Source organism: Macrobrachium nipponense, chromosome 7 (genome assembly GCF_015104395.2).
Source record: "Macrobrachium nipponense isolate FS-2020 chromosome 7, ASM1510439v2, whole genome shotgun sequence".
NCBI lineage: Eukaryota > Metazoa > Arthropoda > Malacostraca > Decapoda > Palaemonidae > Macrobrachium > Macrobrachium nipponense.
Window position 1 is genome coordinate 11460273 of NC_061109.1, and position 14527 is coordinate 11474799.

At 42.3% G+C, this 14527-nt stretch overlaps 1 protein-coding gene and 1 long non-coding RNA gene across 2 annotated transcripts in view; one reads left to right on the plus strand and one right to left on the minus strand.

Annotated features, from left to right (window-relative positions):
• Positions 1-14527, plus strand: part of LOC135217537 (serine/threonine-protein kinase atr-like) — a 796062-nt gene that overhangs the window by 586664 nt on the left and 194871 nt on the right.
• Positions 1-14527, minus strand: part of LOC135217139 (uncharacterized) — a 31290-nt gene that overhangs the window by 1431 nt on the left and 15332 nt on the right. The window contains exon 4 of the long non-coding RNA XR_010315059.1: positions 2330-2435. This is a non-coding gene — a long non-coding RNA (uncharacterized LOC135217139). The remainder of the gene's footprint in view (positions 1-2329; positions 2436-14527) is intronic.

Sequence of the window (14527 nt, forward strand, 5' to 3'; positions counted from 1 at the left end):
CCGGACAACCTATTTATCATCAGAAAAATCTGAAGTACAATTACCATGAAGTGCTTTTTGTTTTAAAATTTTCAGTAAAATCTACATTGTATACGTACTTGCTGTGTACTGGAATCCAAATATCATCAATTTTATACATGACTGTCTCTTGGAGAGGATTAGTATGGCTCAGTAACAGGACTCAAAAATTTGATTTGTTTAGTGTTTTTAGAGGGAGGTGTCAAGTATTTGGCTAGTCGCAGGTGGTTGTGGTCCCTATCCCCCCCCTGCGAAAAACCCGGGGGAGTGAACTGTACAGTGCAATGCCTCTTATCCAGAAATGTCAGTTATTCAGAGGTTTTCAAGCCTCTAATGACACCACAGGAATTACTTGCAGTCAGTTGATTTACATAAAACATTCATAATTATCACAAAAATGACAAATCTTTTAATCAATTTGTATTTTTCATAACTAACAAACATGAGGTCTTAATAATAGGATAATCTTCTAGCGCCAGCTGGAAACCAGTTAAAAACAATCAAAGATTATAAAGCATGGAATCTGTGGCATCTGGCAACTCATGAGTATACTAGGTGGATGCTGGTCACCGACCAGGCTTGGAACCTCGTGAGGCACCAGTTTTGCTCTCCTTCCCCCAAGCTAGTTTTTTTTTATCAAAGCCTGTACCTTGTTTCATATTTATTCAGCCCAGAAGTTGCAAGGAAGTCAAGATTTTCAGACGGCCTTCCTTGTTTTCTGTGTTGGCACGCTTAGGACAGCTGCAAATTGCAGTAGATGTGCCTTTTTCTTCTGCTTCGTCATTGCTTGTGTTATGAGTATGCTGGTCCATCTCCCAAGGGGATATTGCCCCTTCAGGGAGAGAGGGCCCAGCTGCTTTTTGTTTGTTAGTATTTTACTTTTTGTTATTCTGAAGATAATCTGAAAACATTTGTACTGGCATTGTTTTTATGTATCGTTCTTTTTATCTTCTTAACTTTTGGCTGACTCTTCCTCTTTTGGCTACACTTAAGAATCACCAGAGTAAAAAAATTTTATTCATTCTACTATTTAATACTGCTCTATTTATTGATCACCCAGACCTAGTCATAAGAAACTCCACAGTCATTGGATGATCATCATCCAATATATTTCTTCATACTGGATTTACAACTTCTCATATATCTGTGATCCAGGTTAACATAGGCTATGCACTGTTCAGCTTCTTCATTAATAATTGTTTCTGTATTATCAGGAGTATAATTTACATATGGAATAATTCTTTAATGTAAATTATTATATGTGGTTTATCAGATGTTATGGATTTTAAAATAAAGCTTTCTTTACTGAATTTAAAATGAAGTTTTCTTTACTGAATATTAATGTTTCCTTAACATTTTCAAAATTTTTCATGTGGCATAGGATTTTTGTATATTCAATCATTTTTTATAGTATAACATAATCTATTCATTATTACAACTGTCAAGGCCGCCTGAATCAATTTAGACTGCTTTAAGCCTGGGGCCAATTAGTATCCAGAAAAATCAGTTAACCAGAACACTCTTGATTTTGATGATTCTGGGTAACAGGTTCCCTTCTTATAATAATCCCTTGAATATATGTATTTGCACTATCTGGATACTGATGTTATGTGGAGGGTCTGCACTACTGCAATCTATATAAAATAAGAATGCAATAAAAATGAAAACTGTTTGTATGATTGGCAATGCTACATGGACAGAAAGGGGTAATGGTAAGGCTGATAAGCCATAAGCATGTTGAGAAAGGAGTATTTTAGGGGTTGTAGGCCATGGGAGGCAGAGCTGAGAGGGCCCTTGTCTGTGCTACTTTGTAGTTCCTCCCTTTTTATGGCAAAACAAAAAAAAGGGTTCAGAGCTGATCTTTGATGGATATTAATAATTGTCTCAAAACCTGTTCTGCAACACTTGCCAGTCTCCATTCTAAATTTTGTGGTAAAGAAAAGCAACATTACCAGTTACAAGTCTTTCATGTATGGTCTTCATCATAAAACTCCTCTAACTGTTTATCTTGGCATTCTATCAAATGCTTTCTGAAGATCTACAAGCATGTGGTATAATCTCTTCCCTTCACCATGTACTTTTTCCATAGTTACTAATTCTAAATGTGCTTAGTTGTTGATAACTCTGGCATGAAGCAGCTTGATGTCATCACCAGAAATCTCCATATGGGAAAATAATTAAAAAGTGATGGGAAAATGAATACAAACAAGAAAGGGTTATCAGGCCAACATAAATCTGCATCTATGGAGCCCTTTGGCTTCAGGCCTTGTAAAAATAGAACGTGAAAATTTAATGCACAGTATAATTTTACCCGTGGCTTCATATTCAAGAACTTGTTCCTCTAAGGAGGGATCATCACGACGAATTGCTGCTACACCAGCAACACCATCAGGCTCATCCAGTGAAACATAGATACACTGTAAAGGAGATAACAATTTCAATAGTAAATTACCTTATTGCCAAATAAGTTCTATAACACTACAAAAGATATCTTGAAATGAAGTGGGCAATGCAAACAACAATGTTTCTAGGGTAAAATTACCAAATGCAAACAATGTACCTATATTTGGTTAACTAATATTTGGTAAGAAAGCAATTAAATAAGCATTTCTTTTACTTTTAAACTGGTTACTGTACTAGTATGCACCCCATCACTACTTACTGAAATACATATATTTAATAAAGACTAACAGACAAAATAACTAGCTCTCCAACCAGCTGGTATTACATGGAGTTCAAAATTTGTGTGTAAAGTTGTAGGGTTCTTTCAGTAACATATGAAATACTGTTCTGACTGTTTTCTAAACCTCTCTTTCTCTCTTGTGTAAATTTTACTTAAATTTTGACTAGCATTAGGAACTCATATCTTTGGTGCCCTCATCATGCACAGGGTTCAAATGAATGCACGAACACGCACTTAGAGAAGAAGGATTTCATCTTGTTATTTAAGGTCAACAAGAAGAGAAGCAGGCACCAGACCCACTGCTTCATGACAGCAAGATGTAGAGGGCATTTTGCACTTGCTGAAAACCCGCCCTTGAAACTTTTCAGGGAGATGTTCCTAATACTGAAACATATGATAAGATATGTGGAAATTGCACAAATAAATTGTTATTTTCAGGATGAAATTGGATGAAAAAATCAATAGATTCAGAGTCACTGGCTCTTGCTGCATTACAAACCAATTCTCTTTCACTTTAACTGTTGATCCTTTTCTCTTATTTTCTTACGGCCTTTTCAATATCTCCACAGTCTAGTAAATATGGCAAAGTTCTGTCTCTTCTAAAAGCTGCCCCTACCACAGGAAGGAACTCTTTTCTTCCCTTGCCCTCTCATACCTTTCCTCTTATCCAATTCAAATGTCAAAAACCATTACTCTATATTTAACATTCCTGACAGAAATCCTGTGTTTAATCATTTGTTTAAGTTTAAATACAAAATTATCTGACAAAACTATCAGATCCATGGCTGGACTGCACTGGAAAGATCATATCACAAATAAGGAAGCACATGAGAATTATAATATCCAGAGACTGGAAAAAAAATCACTGATTTTTTTCAAAAAAAAAATTACAACAGTTTTTTAGCATGAAGATAAGATGTGACCAGAGATATTCAGAAACAATGGTAGACTCTGAGAGTAGGCTGTTTAGAAACCCCTAAGAAGGCCTAGAAAACCATGGAAGGAAGGCCATAAATGTAAACCTGGATCTACTGGAAATTCAGCCTGAAGCACGAGACACAAAAAGAAAACTAAAAAAAAATTTTATCTTTATTCTCTTGTCAAAAATGGGGAAAAGAAAAACAGCAATACTGAAGATAAGTAAGGAAGTACCACTTACCAGCGTATCGAATAATTGCATTTCGGCCGAGGCTAGGCCTACCGATACACATCTTAGAGTTCAAGGCTTTTTAATTTTTCAGAATGTAGTATAAGAACACCCCCAAATTTTTAGGAATGAATTTTTAGGATTAAAGGTTATCATATACGTGGAAATATGGGTATACAGGCAGTCCCGGGTTACGACGGTGTCGGCTTACGACGTTCGAGGTTACGATGCTTGTTCATAGACGTTATTTCCAGGGTTACAACGCCTACAACGCTTCATCTGGGAGATGAAATATGACACCTAAAAATTGCAAAATAATCAATATTTGAAGGTTTTTTTGTTTTGATGAAAAATACCATAAGAATGCAGTTTACATAGTTTTCACCCCCCCAATGCACCCAAAGCATTTTTTAAAATGTAAGGTTTTTCTTAGGATTTTTTGACGATGTTCCGGCTTACAACGATTTCGGCTTTACGATGCGTCTCAAGAACGGAACCCCCGTCGTAACCCGGGGACCGCCTGTATAACCTTACTTACCTGAACTGTAATTGTGGCAATGATCAAAATCCACCCGGTATAGGTCCTTCTCTTGACCCAGGGAGGGACTGAGTTCTTTTAGAAATTATTTGGTTAGTACACTATATGCATAAATATTGTTTTAAAAATCAAAACTTTTCTCAATAACTTCCACATACTATTTAAAATGTTATAAAATGTTTATTTTTTCTGTATGTGTATATAATGTCTAGTTTTAGTTCACATATAACTTAACCCATACAGTTCGTTCTTGTGACCTGGAGATTTTAGCTAGTTGCATCTTTTACAACTTTTCTAGCTAGCATTTTATCTGTTGTTCAGACCACTTGGAAGATTCCACTGGTCAGTAAAAAAACTAAGGCACATACTACCTTTCCAGGATTAGGTTACTAGTGAACAGTCAGATGATAAAATTGGACTAAGGCATGGAATTTTTATATATTATTGTGTACTGCTGGTTAACAAGGAGGTGGGGTTCCAGTCCCTGGCTAAGCGCCAGTAATTAAAAATAAAAAAAATCGGTGATAATAAGTGCCGATAGACTGCTTAAGAGTACCGTATAACCAGTTTATCAGTGCTGATAAACCGGTTTTATCGGCAACACCATTTTATTGGAACCCCCCATAAAAAATGCTTACAGTTGACCCTGGTATTCACAGGGAGATGCGTACCACAAACCTAACCTCAACGAATATCTAACTTTGCGAAAACTTCATTTGCCCCCTAAAAACGTTTATAACTAAACTATTTTGATAGTTCAAACACCAAGATAACCCTCTAAAAATGCTCATGCCTGAGTATTTTAGTAGTTTGTTTTTATCACAAAAAATGCAATTTAGTCAAGAAAATATGAAAATACAGTATAATAGTTTACTATTTTTCCTTGACAACAAATCCGTGATAGATGAAGCTGGCGAAATCCGGAACCACACAAATAGGCAGGGTTTCAACTGTACATATTTCAGCCAAATTCAGCGTTTGAGGAAGGTGGTACCCTACTGTGTGATGGCTCCTTCCAGCCAATAGTTTTGTCGTCATGAGAGAGAGAGAGAAGAGAGAGAGAGAGAGAGAGAGAGAGAGAGAGAGAGAGAGAGAGATGAGAGAGAGAGAGAGAGAGAGGAGAGATTTTTTTTTTAGAGAGATTTTATGCACTATTGATACCACATACAAAGCCAATTCAAGCTGCAAGCTTTGCATTGGCTACTTCCCACTCTTCAAACAAAAGCATGTTGTCATAATTTTTTTTTATACAGCACATTTTACGATGATAATAAATCAATACTGGGGGCGGGGGGATTTTACTTTTATCTTATTGATATTTGGCTGTGTTTGCAATTAATATTTAATATTGAAAAATTAGAAAATCATTTCTTTATTACACAAATGTATTTAGTCAAAACAAAAAATTAATGAATCCCCGATTGCTGAACATGACCAACCTGGGTTCACTATAAATGTATCGTAACTAAAGTTATTAATGCCGACTGATGGAGTTGCCAATCAAACCATCACAGCATCTCATATGCAGGCGGAGGAGGAGGAGGAGGCGGAGGAGGGATGGAGGAGGAGGAGGAGGAGGAGGAGGAGGATGAGAGAGGAGGAGAGGAGGAGGAGGATGAATGAGGAGGAACCTTTTTCTTTTTTTTTTGTTGAACCGAGCAGTTAGTGAGTAAAGCAGTAGCTAGCAGCTCCACTGACATGCGTATATTTTTCCTATGATTTTAATTTCCCCATATAATTTTTACAGACTATACTCAGATGGCAAATAGTAACACTAAGGATCTGCAAAATCAATGAATTTACTGTACCTGCATAAAAACATATGTATAAACTGTACTTGGGGATAAAAACATAAGACTTTTTACAGTAAACATTTTTTAAAACAAGATTCACAAATGAGCAACTGACATTACTGATTGAAAATGCTTGCTGTTATTTGAATACAGTACTAATTAAAACTGGTTTGGTTCCAAGGTATCGCTGCATTGGCATGTACACCACACAAGTCTTATTAGACTTGCCCACCTCTACAATGCTCTGACAATTGACTTGTTATAAAAAGCACTGACATAAAAGGGATTTTGTTCGTAAGGAAAAAATCTATTCTTGGGGCGTGGCTCGTGTCGCCAGCGAAATATCCTTTTAATCTATTATTTCTAGGGTAAATGTACTAACACATACCAGAGAATAAATAAATAAAGAAAAAGGTCAGTATAACTGACTCGCTCACCTCCAAGATGGGGTGTCGGTATGAACACAGGCGAGTGAGGACCACTACCACGAGCCAAATACAATAGAAATCTCCCCACAACAAAAAACCCTCCATGAGGAGAGCCGACCCACAGAGTGAGCAGCTCGTACTACTACTACTCCATCCCATGCTGCCGACTGCTGCGCCTCTGGTGGCCATCCTGAAGTTAGCAGACAATCTTGGGCGAAGGGATGGGTAGGGTGGGGATTTCGCTGGACGACACGAGCCAATCGCCCAGAAATAGATTTTTCCTTACGTCAAAATCCCTTTCTGGGCTCAGCTCGTGTCGCTGCGCGAAATCCGTACCAGAGAAAATAGCACAAGATTGTAAACAAAAGTAATAAAACAAATCAGAATAGGTCAAATAAAAAATAAAAAAAAAAGTAAATATAAAAAAGAATATAATGCTAAAGATACAAATCACAGTGATACAAAAATAAAAATATGCTTAAATTACCCTTAATTCTAAACATGTTTCTTAACAAATAAGGTAATTTACATATGTACAGAGGTAAATTGGCTACATGTAACAAAATGGTACTTGTGTAAAGGCATGTAATCAAAAATATATAGCAATTAAAACAATCAAATGAACAAATAATCAACAATGTAATAATATAAGAATGGTATAGACTTAATAATTACAAACCCGTAACCATTATAAATGAGATGTATCCCCTAGCATAAAAATAGGGGGTAACACCATGGAGATCAATATCCATAATCATCCGTGAGTGTCCCTAGCCAAAAAAATAAGGGGCACCACTACATCATCTAAAAGCAGCTAAGGCACAAGGTGAATGTAAATGAACACGGTAGGAATAGACGACTGTTGGGTGGAAGCAGGTAGAAAGGAGGACTGAATCTTCTACTACAAATTAACTAGAGTCAGGGGAAACTATGTTTCCCGCTGCTACTGCTGAAAATTTCAGAGCTTCCAAGGACTTAAGGTAATGACGTTTGAACACTGTCGGCGATTTCCATCCGGTATTTTCTTTTTCAAACTCATCGAAGTTCATGTGTTGGAAATAAATTAATTGAGGTGGCTACTGCTCTCATCATGTGCTTTTGGGAAAGAGTCAGGATTGGCTTGTTTAATAAAGTACAGGATTTGTTGCCTGATGCCTTTAATGGCTAAAAGTTCCCATTCCCCCTTTTTTCCCCTCCTTAAAGAGGGGCCCCGATGAGGATTGAGGAGGTCCTGGATAGAAAGGCTCGTAAGGTTGAAACTGGGACAAAGGGATACATCTTGTGGAAGAGGAAGTATTTTCTTTCCAGGTTCCCACCTCATCAAAGGATCTTCATTCTTTGCCAAAAAGCTACGTTCCGGAGAAAAGTAGGACTTCCCCTGTGGGAAGGAATTGAATAAGATCCGGATCTCTGGATAAAGCGACAGTTCTGAAATTTCTTGCTCCTGAAGCCAGGCTTAATAAAAATAGGGTTTTTCTTAGGAGCATCATAAACGAGCATGTGTCATTATCGTTTCGGAAGCCAGTTTTTAGAACATCGTTTAAGAACCATGAAAACTGACGTAGGCCTCACAGAAGGCCCTAAGTCTAGCACATGCCTTAGGAATAGACGAGAAGTAGTATCCGTCAAGTCTATGTTTAAATCCAAATTGAAATATCTTTTTCAAGGCTGACTTGTTTGTCGTAATCGTGCTAGCTGCTAAACCTTTTTCAAATAAGGATCTGAAAAGGATATAGCTGAATTAACTGTCATGATTCTGATATCTGACTCTCTCAGGAAGGTTGCTAACTTTTTGACAGCAGCATCATACTGCCTCAAAGTTGAATCCTTTTATCGGATTCCAGAAGAGAATATTCTGAGGGTCAATATTCGCATCTCTTTTTGCCGCAAACTTCATGAAATCCATAAAGTTAGGGTTTTGAGAATCCCTGAGGAAGCGAACACAGTCTTCGTTTGTACTGACTGGGAGAGCTTGGGACTGGGGATCCGAAGAGGACGAAGGCCCAGTTCCAGAATTAGGGGATACCAATTGCTCTTCGGCCAGTCTGGGGCTACTAGAGCCACTTGACCTTGAATGTCCTGAGTTTGTTCAATACTTTCATAAGGAGATTCACTGGAGGGAAGACGTAAATCTTCTCCCAGTTGTTCCAGTCCAGAGCCAGGGGCGTCCGTGGCGTAAGCCAGAGGGTCCAGGTTGGGGGCTACATAACACGGTAGTTTGTGGTTCGCTTGGGATGCGAAGAGATCCACCTGTAGCCCTGGGACTCTTTGAAGGATCCATTGGAACGAACTGTTGTCTAGTGACCATTCCGACTCTAGGGGTACTGATCGGGATAGGGCGTCTGCTATGACGTTTCTCACTCCAGCTATGTGAGTGGAGGAAAGATGCCAACTGAACTTGTCTGCCAGGGAGAAGATGGCTACCATGACGTGATTTAGATGACGTGACTTGGTAGCCTCCTCTGTTTTATACAATTTGTACTACCACTGCGCTGTCCAGGATAGCTTTATGTGGGAGTACTTTGGTGGGGTGTAAATTTTTTTTTGTTTTTTAGAGTCAAGAACACTGCCATTGCCTCCATACGTTTATATGGACTGACGGAACTGGAGTGACCAAATCCCTTGAAACCTTTTTGCCACCTGGAATACCCCTCCCCAGCCGCTTCAAGGACGCGTCTGTGATGGTGATCCCTGGTGGAGGGAACTGAAGGGGTACTGACACTGATAGATTCTTGACTTTTGCCCACGTTCCGAAGCCGATTCTTTAGAATCAGGGGAGGCATGAGGATAGCTTGTCCCTGGACCTGACATTTTCTCGCGAGCGCCAGATCCTGGTTTATGGTCTTTCAGTTTGGCTTTCATTAAGACGTTCGTTACTGATGCAAAACTGGAGAGAGCCGAGGATCCTTTCCTGAGCTCTCCTTGATGTTAGTTTGTGACTTAGAAATTGCTGACTGACTTCGCTATTTCTTTCCTTTTGGTAGATGGAATCGACAGAGTGTGGGAGGCGGATAGATTCCATTGAATGCCTAGCCACTGAAAGTTTGACTCGGAGTGAGTCTTGACTTGGACTTGTTTATCTTGAATCCTAGATATTCTAGGAACTGGATCACTTTCAGTGTAGCCTTGTTGCATCCTCGACTGATGGGGCCCAGATCAACCAATCGTCGAGATACGCCACTACCATAATCCCTTGCGATCTGAGTTGTTGCACTACCACTTCCGCTAGCTTCGTGAACACCCTGGGTGCCACGTTGAGTCCGAATGGAACTACCTTGAAGGAGAATGTCTGGTCTCCTATCTTGAATCCCAGATACGGACGGAAGTGTCTTGCAATAGGGATATGATAGTAGGCGTCTGTAAGATCGATAGAGGTGGTGACGGCCCCACGGGGAAGTAAGGGGTCCGCACCTGTGAGATCGTGAGATCTTGAACTTGTCGCAGCGGATGGCTAAGTTTAAGCGGACAAGTCTAAGATTACCCTTCTTTTTTGTGAGCCTTTCTTTGGCACGCTGAACAAGCGACCTTGAAATTTTAATCTCTTGACTCTCGCTATAGCTCCTTTCTGAAGGAGGTCCTTTGCGTACTCTGTCAATTCTTTGGAAGGAAGTTGACGGAAAGGTCTGGCTGGAGGTGGGTTCGTCAACCAGCTCCAACCCAGCCCTTTTGACACTATGCTCTGAGCCCACTGGCTGAAGTTCCACCGGTGGCGAAAGTGAAACAGCCTCCCTCCTACCTGAAGTTCTTCATTGGTTCTGGTAACCGCCTCGGCCTCCTCTGAAGTGCTTTTCCCCTATTAAAGGGGCCTCCCGATCCTCTCCCACGAAAGGACCGCTTACCTCTGCCTCCTTACCCGAGCGGTCATACTTCTGAGAAGCTTGACTCTCGAAGGCTTGATTGTAAGCTGGAGAGATGGCGTATGAGGTAGAGGGTTGAGGCTGAGGGGATATCACATAAATTGGCTGTGATTGACCCTTAGAAGTGGAAGGTTGGGCTGTCTGCACTAACGGCACTGCTGGAACTTGTTGAGGAAAGCGTGGTTGCTTCTTCTGGTAAGGTTGGAAACGCCTAGGTTTCCTCTGTCCCTTACCTTTAGGTGTCAGGTCTTGCCTCCTCCTAGCCGTTAAGGCCCAACGGTCCTTAAGGCTCTGGTTCAACCTCGTAGCCTCTGCCTGGACTTCCTAACCATAGCCTCTGGGAAGAGATCTGCGCCCAGCCAGATGTTAGAGGAGAGTAACCTATTCGGCTCATGTCGAATGGTTGCCTCTAGCAGGACTGCTTCCTACAATTCGTTCTAGCAGTGGCAAACTCGAACATATCTGACTGCACCGTTTTGAGTCAGGGCTTTGGTCATAAGCTTAAAAATTGGTTCTGATCCATAGGCCATGGTTGCTACCTCAGACATAGCCATAGAGTGATTGATCTGGCTAGTCGTGATTTTGCGTCAAATTCAGCCTGAATAAGACTATCTGGGAGCCTGGGTAGCTTTTCCACCAAACTGCTCCATAGCACAGTCCGTTTGAGTTTGCCAGCTGAGAATGTATTCGGCAAGTCTTCCCACAATTCTCCAATTGAAGGGAGTAACGGAGATGTGGGATCTGCTTCTTTCAACTGAGGCATGGTTTCCCCCTTCTGGGCCGCTGAGATGGTCGACCTTGCTATCTTGGTTAGGAACGGGAGCGGGGTACTCTATCCATTGTGAAAAAATGGTAAAGGGACTTTTAAATGGTTGTATCTTGGGTGTTAGAACAATCCATGTCCTCTAACACCTGAGCATTCTCTCTGAGCCTGGTCTCGTGAATAGAGGACTGTCTCCTTTGGTACCCTATCGTCCCGAACCATAGCCGGAAAGGCGTGAGCCTTGCGTAGCATCTATGAAAGGAGGCTGTAGGCCTTCCGGGTAGAACTACGAAGTCCTCTATTCTTCGAGTTCCAAACTCCGGTATGGAGTGAGACCGTCTGGAAGGGGGAGTATGACGCTACTCTCCATGGGTTGTTCATAGAGAAAGCAGGAAGTGAGTCATACGGAGGAAGCTGAGTTCCACTTGTGTTGGAAAGTGAGGGAGAGGCTAGAGGAGCTTCTCTTAGCCCGGCTATAATAGTATCTTGGGAAGTGATCCTATCCGACAGGCGAGAGATCATTTGTTCCATACTACTCTTTAGGGACCCAACTAGGTCGCCCACCTGTTGCAACAGGCCAGCATTGGAGTCCAAAGCCGGAGCTGCTGCGGAGGTGGAGGGGAGGCTCTGAATTGGAACCAATGGTAGCGGAACTGGTGATTCTGCCGGAGTGCGAGATCTCTCCTTGGATTTACTTTTTGAGGACTTAGAGCCGGAGCTAGAAGCTTTAGACCTGTCTGGGCCGGGATTGCGAGCCGGAGACTTACGTGAGAAGAAGACGAGGACGTCTTCTTAGACGACGATGACGTCTTAGTCAAGGTCATCACTTTAGCCTTGACCTTAGGTCTAACCGAAGCCTCAGGAGGAGTATATAATTCATCACCCGTAAAGCCTTGGAAGGATGGAGAGGTTGCAGGGGTAGAAGAAACAGTCACACCCAAGGGCGACCCTTGGGTGCCCACCTTACTTACCTCGACCAACAGGTCGTCTATACCTACCATCGGTTCAACATTAATATCCAGGGTTATGTTGCGACAGATCCGTGGAGATATCCTGGTCTGTTCAGTTAAGGAGGCGCCAGCTGTTGTTGGATGAAGGCGATAGTCGGGTCCCGCCTCTACTGGGTCGACGTAACCTGTCGCCTTGCCTCCGGGGAAGATTAATAGTGCTAACCGCTTCTCGAGGATGTTAGGGCTGACCCTTGGCGGCGTTCTTGCCAAAAACCTCCGACCCAGGCCCGCAGGGTAGCCAGTGCGGTATCCCTTACTGCCGGAGCCTGTAAGAGAGGGCGTATTTTAGATTTAAAGAATCACTAAACTAAAATAAAACTTAGAGTATAACTTAAACTAGATGCCTTAAGTTAAAAGTAAATGATGAAAACTTAAGCACTAAAAAAGAAGCGGAGCAGCTACTGAGATGGAATACTTACCCCTTCCAAAACGCTGGCTCACCAGATCGTAACATATGGTACACGTCTCATGGTACCAGACCTGGATGTCCCCGTGCGGAGTCGCGCATGGAGCATGGGACCCGGCAAACTTCGTGTCCACAGGGGTCCTGAAGTGTAGCGGAACATCCCGGATGCTCACAGTTGGTGGCTGTAAGTGGAGACACATGAGTATCTTAAAAGGCATCACTTACAGACTAAAGGACAAAAGAACTCCGTTACATGCCGGAGCTCGGAAAAAATTTGGGCATAACCCCTCCCTGCATTGCCTGAATAGGCTATAATCCCGGAGAGATCCGGTAAGATAGAAAGGGAGGGGGGATGGTTTAAGGTACTTAAGATAAACTTATAGATAACTTAAACCTAAACACAAGCGAAACCGGACTAGGTTCAGTGTGAAGCGGAGTGTAGTAACTCAGCAATACGGTAAGGTTGTAGTGACCTACTGTATGTTCCGGTCCACTCTGCTGGGTGGACTAGCCCCTTCCGCTGGATACCAGGACTCCGATCAGGGAGGGCTCTTAGTAAGGAGGGAAAGGGCGAGGAGGGACATACATGCTCGAGCTAGCCCGGAGCGACAAGGTAGAGTACAGAGGGGGGGAAGGCCAGGGCCCCCCACAACGTACCACCCGCGGACCGAGAAGCCGGAGAGGTCGAGACCAGTCTGGGTCTGTCCCGACTCCCCATAGCCCCTCCGCCTGAGGGGAGAGAGGGAGCAGGCTCGGGTATGCGGAGCGAGCATGGGCAGACCGACCCACCCCCGCCCGACTCTATGGAAGAGCGGGAGGGGGGGGAAGGGTGACTGGGCAGGCGTCTGGCTGTCCCGTGATCACGAAGTGACCACGAGGCGGTAAACTGAGATACGATAACCAAACCTAGGCCAACCAACTGATCAGAGAGAAGCTATCGGGAAGCAACTTGAACTGAAAAGCGGTAGCATACAGGCCCACAGGGCTAAAACCAACTGATAGAGAGATGCTATAGGGAAGCAACTGAACTGATCAGCGGTAGTATAGCTCTAGGAGCCAGGACCTAGGCTAAGCCAGACGCTAAAACTAACCTAACGATGACAAAATACATATAATAAATAAATAAAATGAAAGAGAGAAAGTAATATAGCAGGAGAAAAAATCCAGGAGTGTACGACTAACCCGAGGCAAGTCTACCACTCAAAGCTAGTCAGAGGCCGATACTAAGAACCTGACTAGGGTCTGGATAGAACAAGCCTACATAAGGTGAAATACATGCATGCATGACAACCTGAGTAGACCTTAATCTAAACAAAGCGGATAATCAAATAGAGCGTACATAAATAAGGGATGTTCTAGGTATGGGAGACCAAGAACGAACCCATCACGCGGCAGAACCATGCTGCCATGCTTCCGACCCCGAGAACGTATTTATACCTAAAAAACGGCAAATACTGTCCCAGGGTCGGAAAAAACCAACTAATCATAAATACTGAGTACTTAACTTAGCTGCTGCGATAGCTGCACGCTCCATTATAGATAAATCCAACGAAAGGGCACAAAAAACACAGAGAGAAAAATAACACGTGTGACTCGTGTGCGCTAACTGAAAAGGATGGCCACCAGAGGCGCAGCAGTCGGCAGCATGGGATGGAGTAGTAGTAGTACGAGCTGCTCACTCTGTGGTCGGCTCTCCTCATGGAGGGTTTTTGTTGTGGGAGATTTCTATTGGTATTTGGCTCGTGGTAGTGGTCTCACTCGCCTAGTGTTCATACCGACACCCTCTTGGAGGGTGAGCGAGTCAGTTATACTGACCTTTTTCTTTATTTTATTTATTCTCTGGTATGTGTTAGTACATTTACCCTAGAAATAATAGATTAAAGG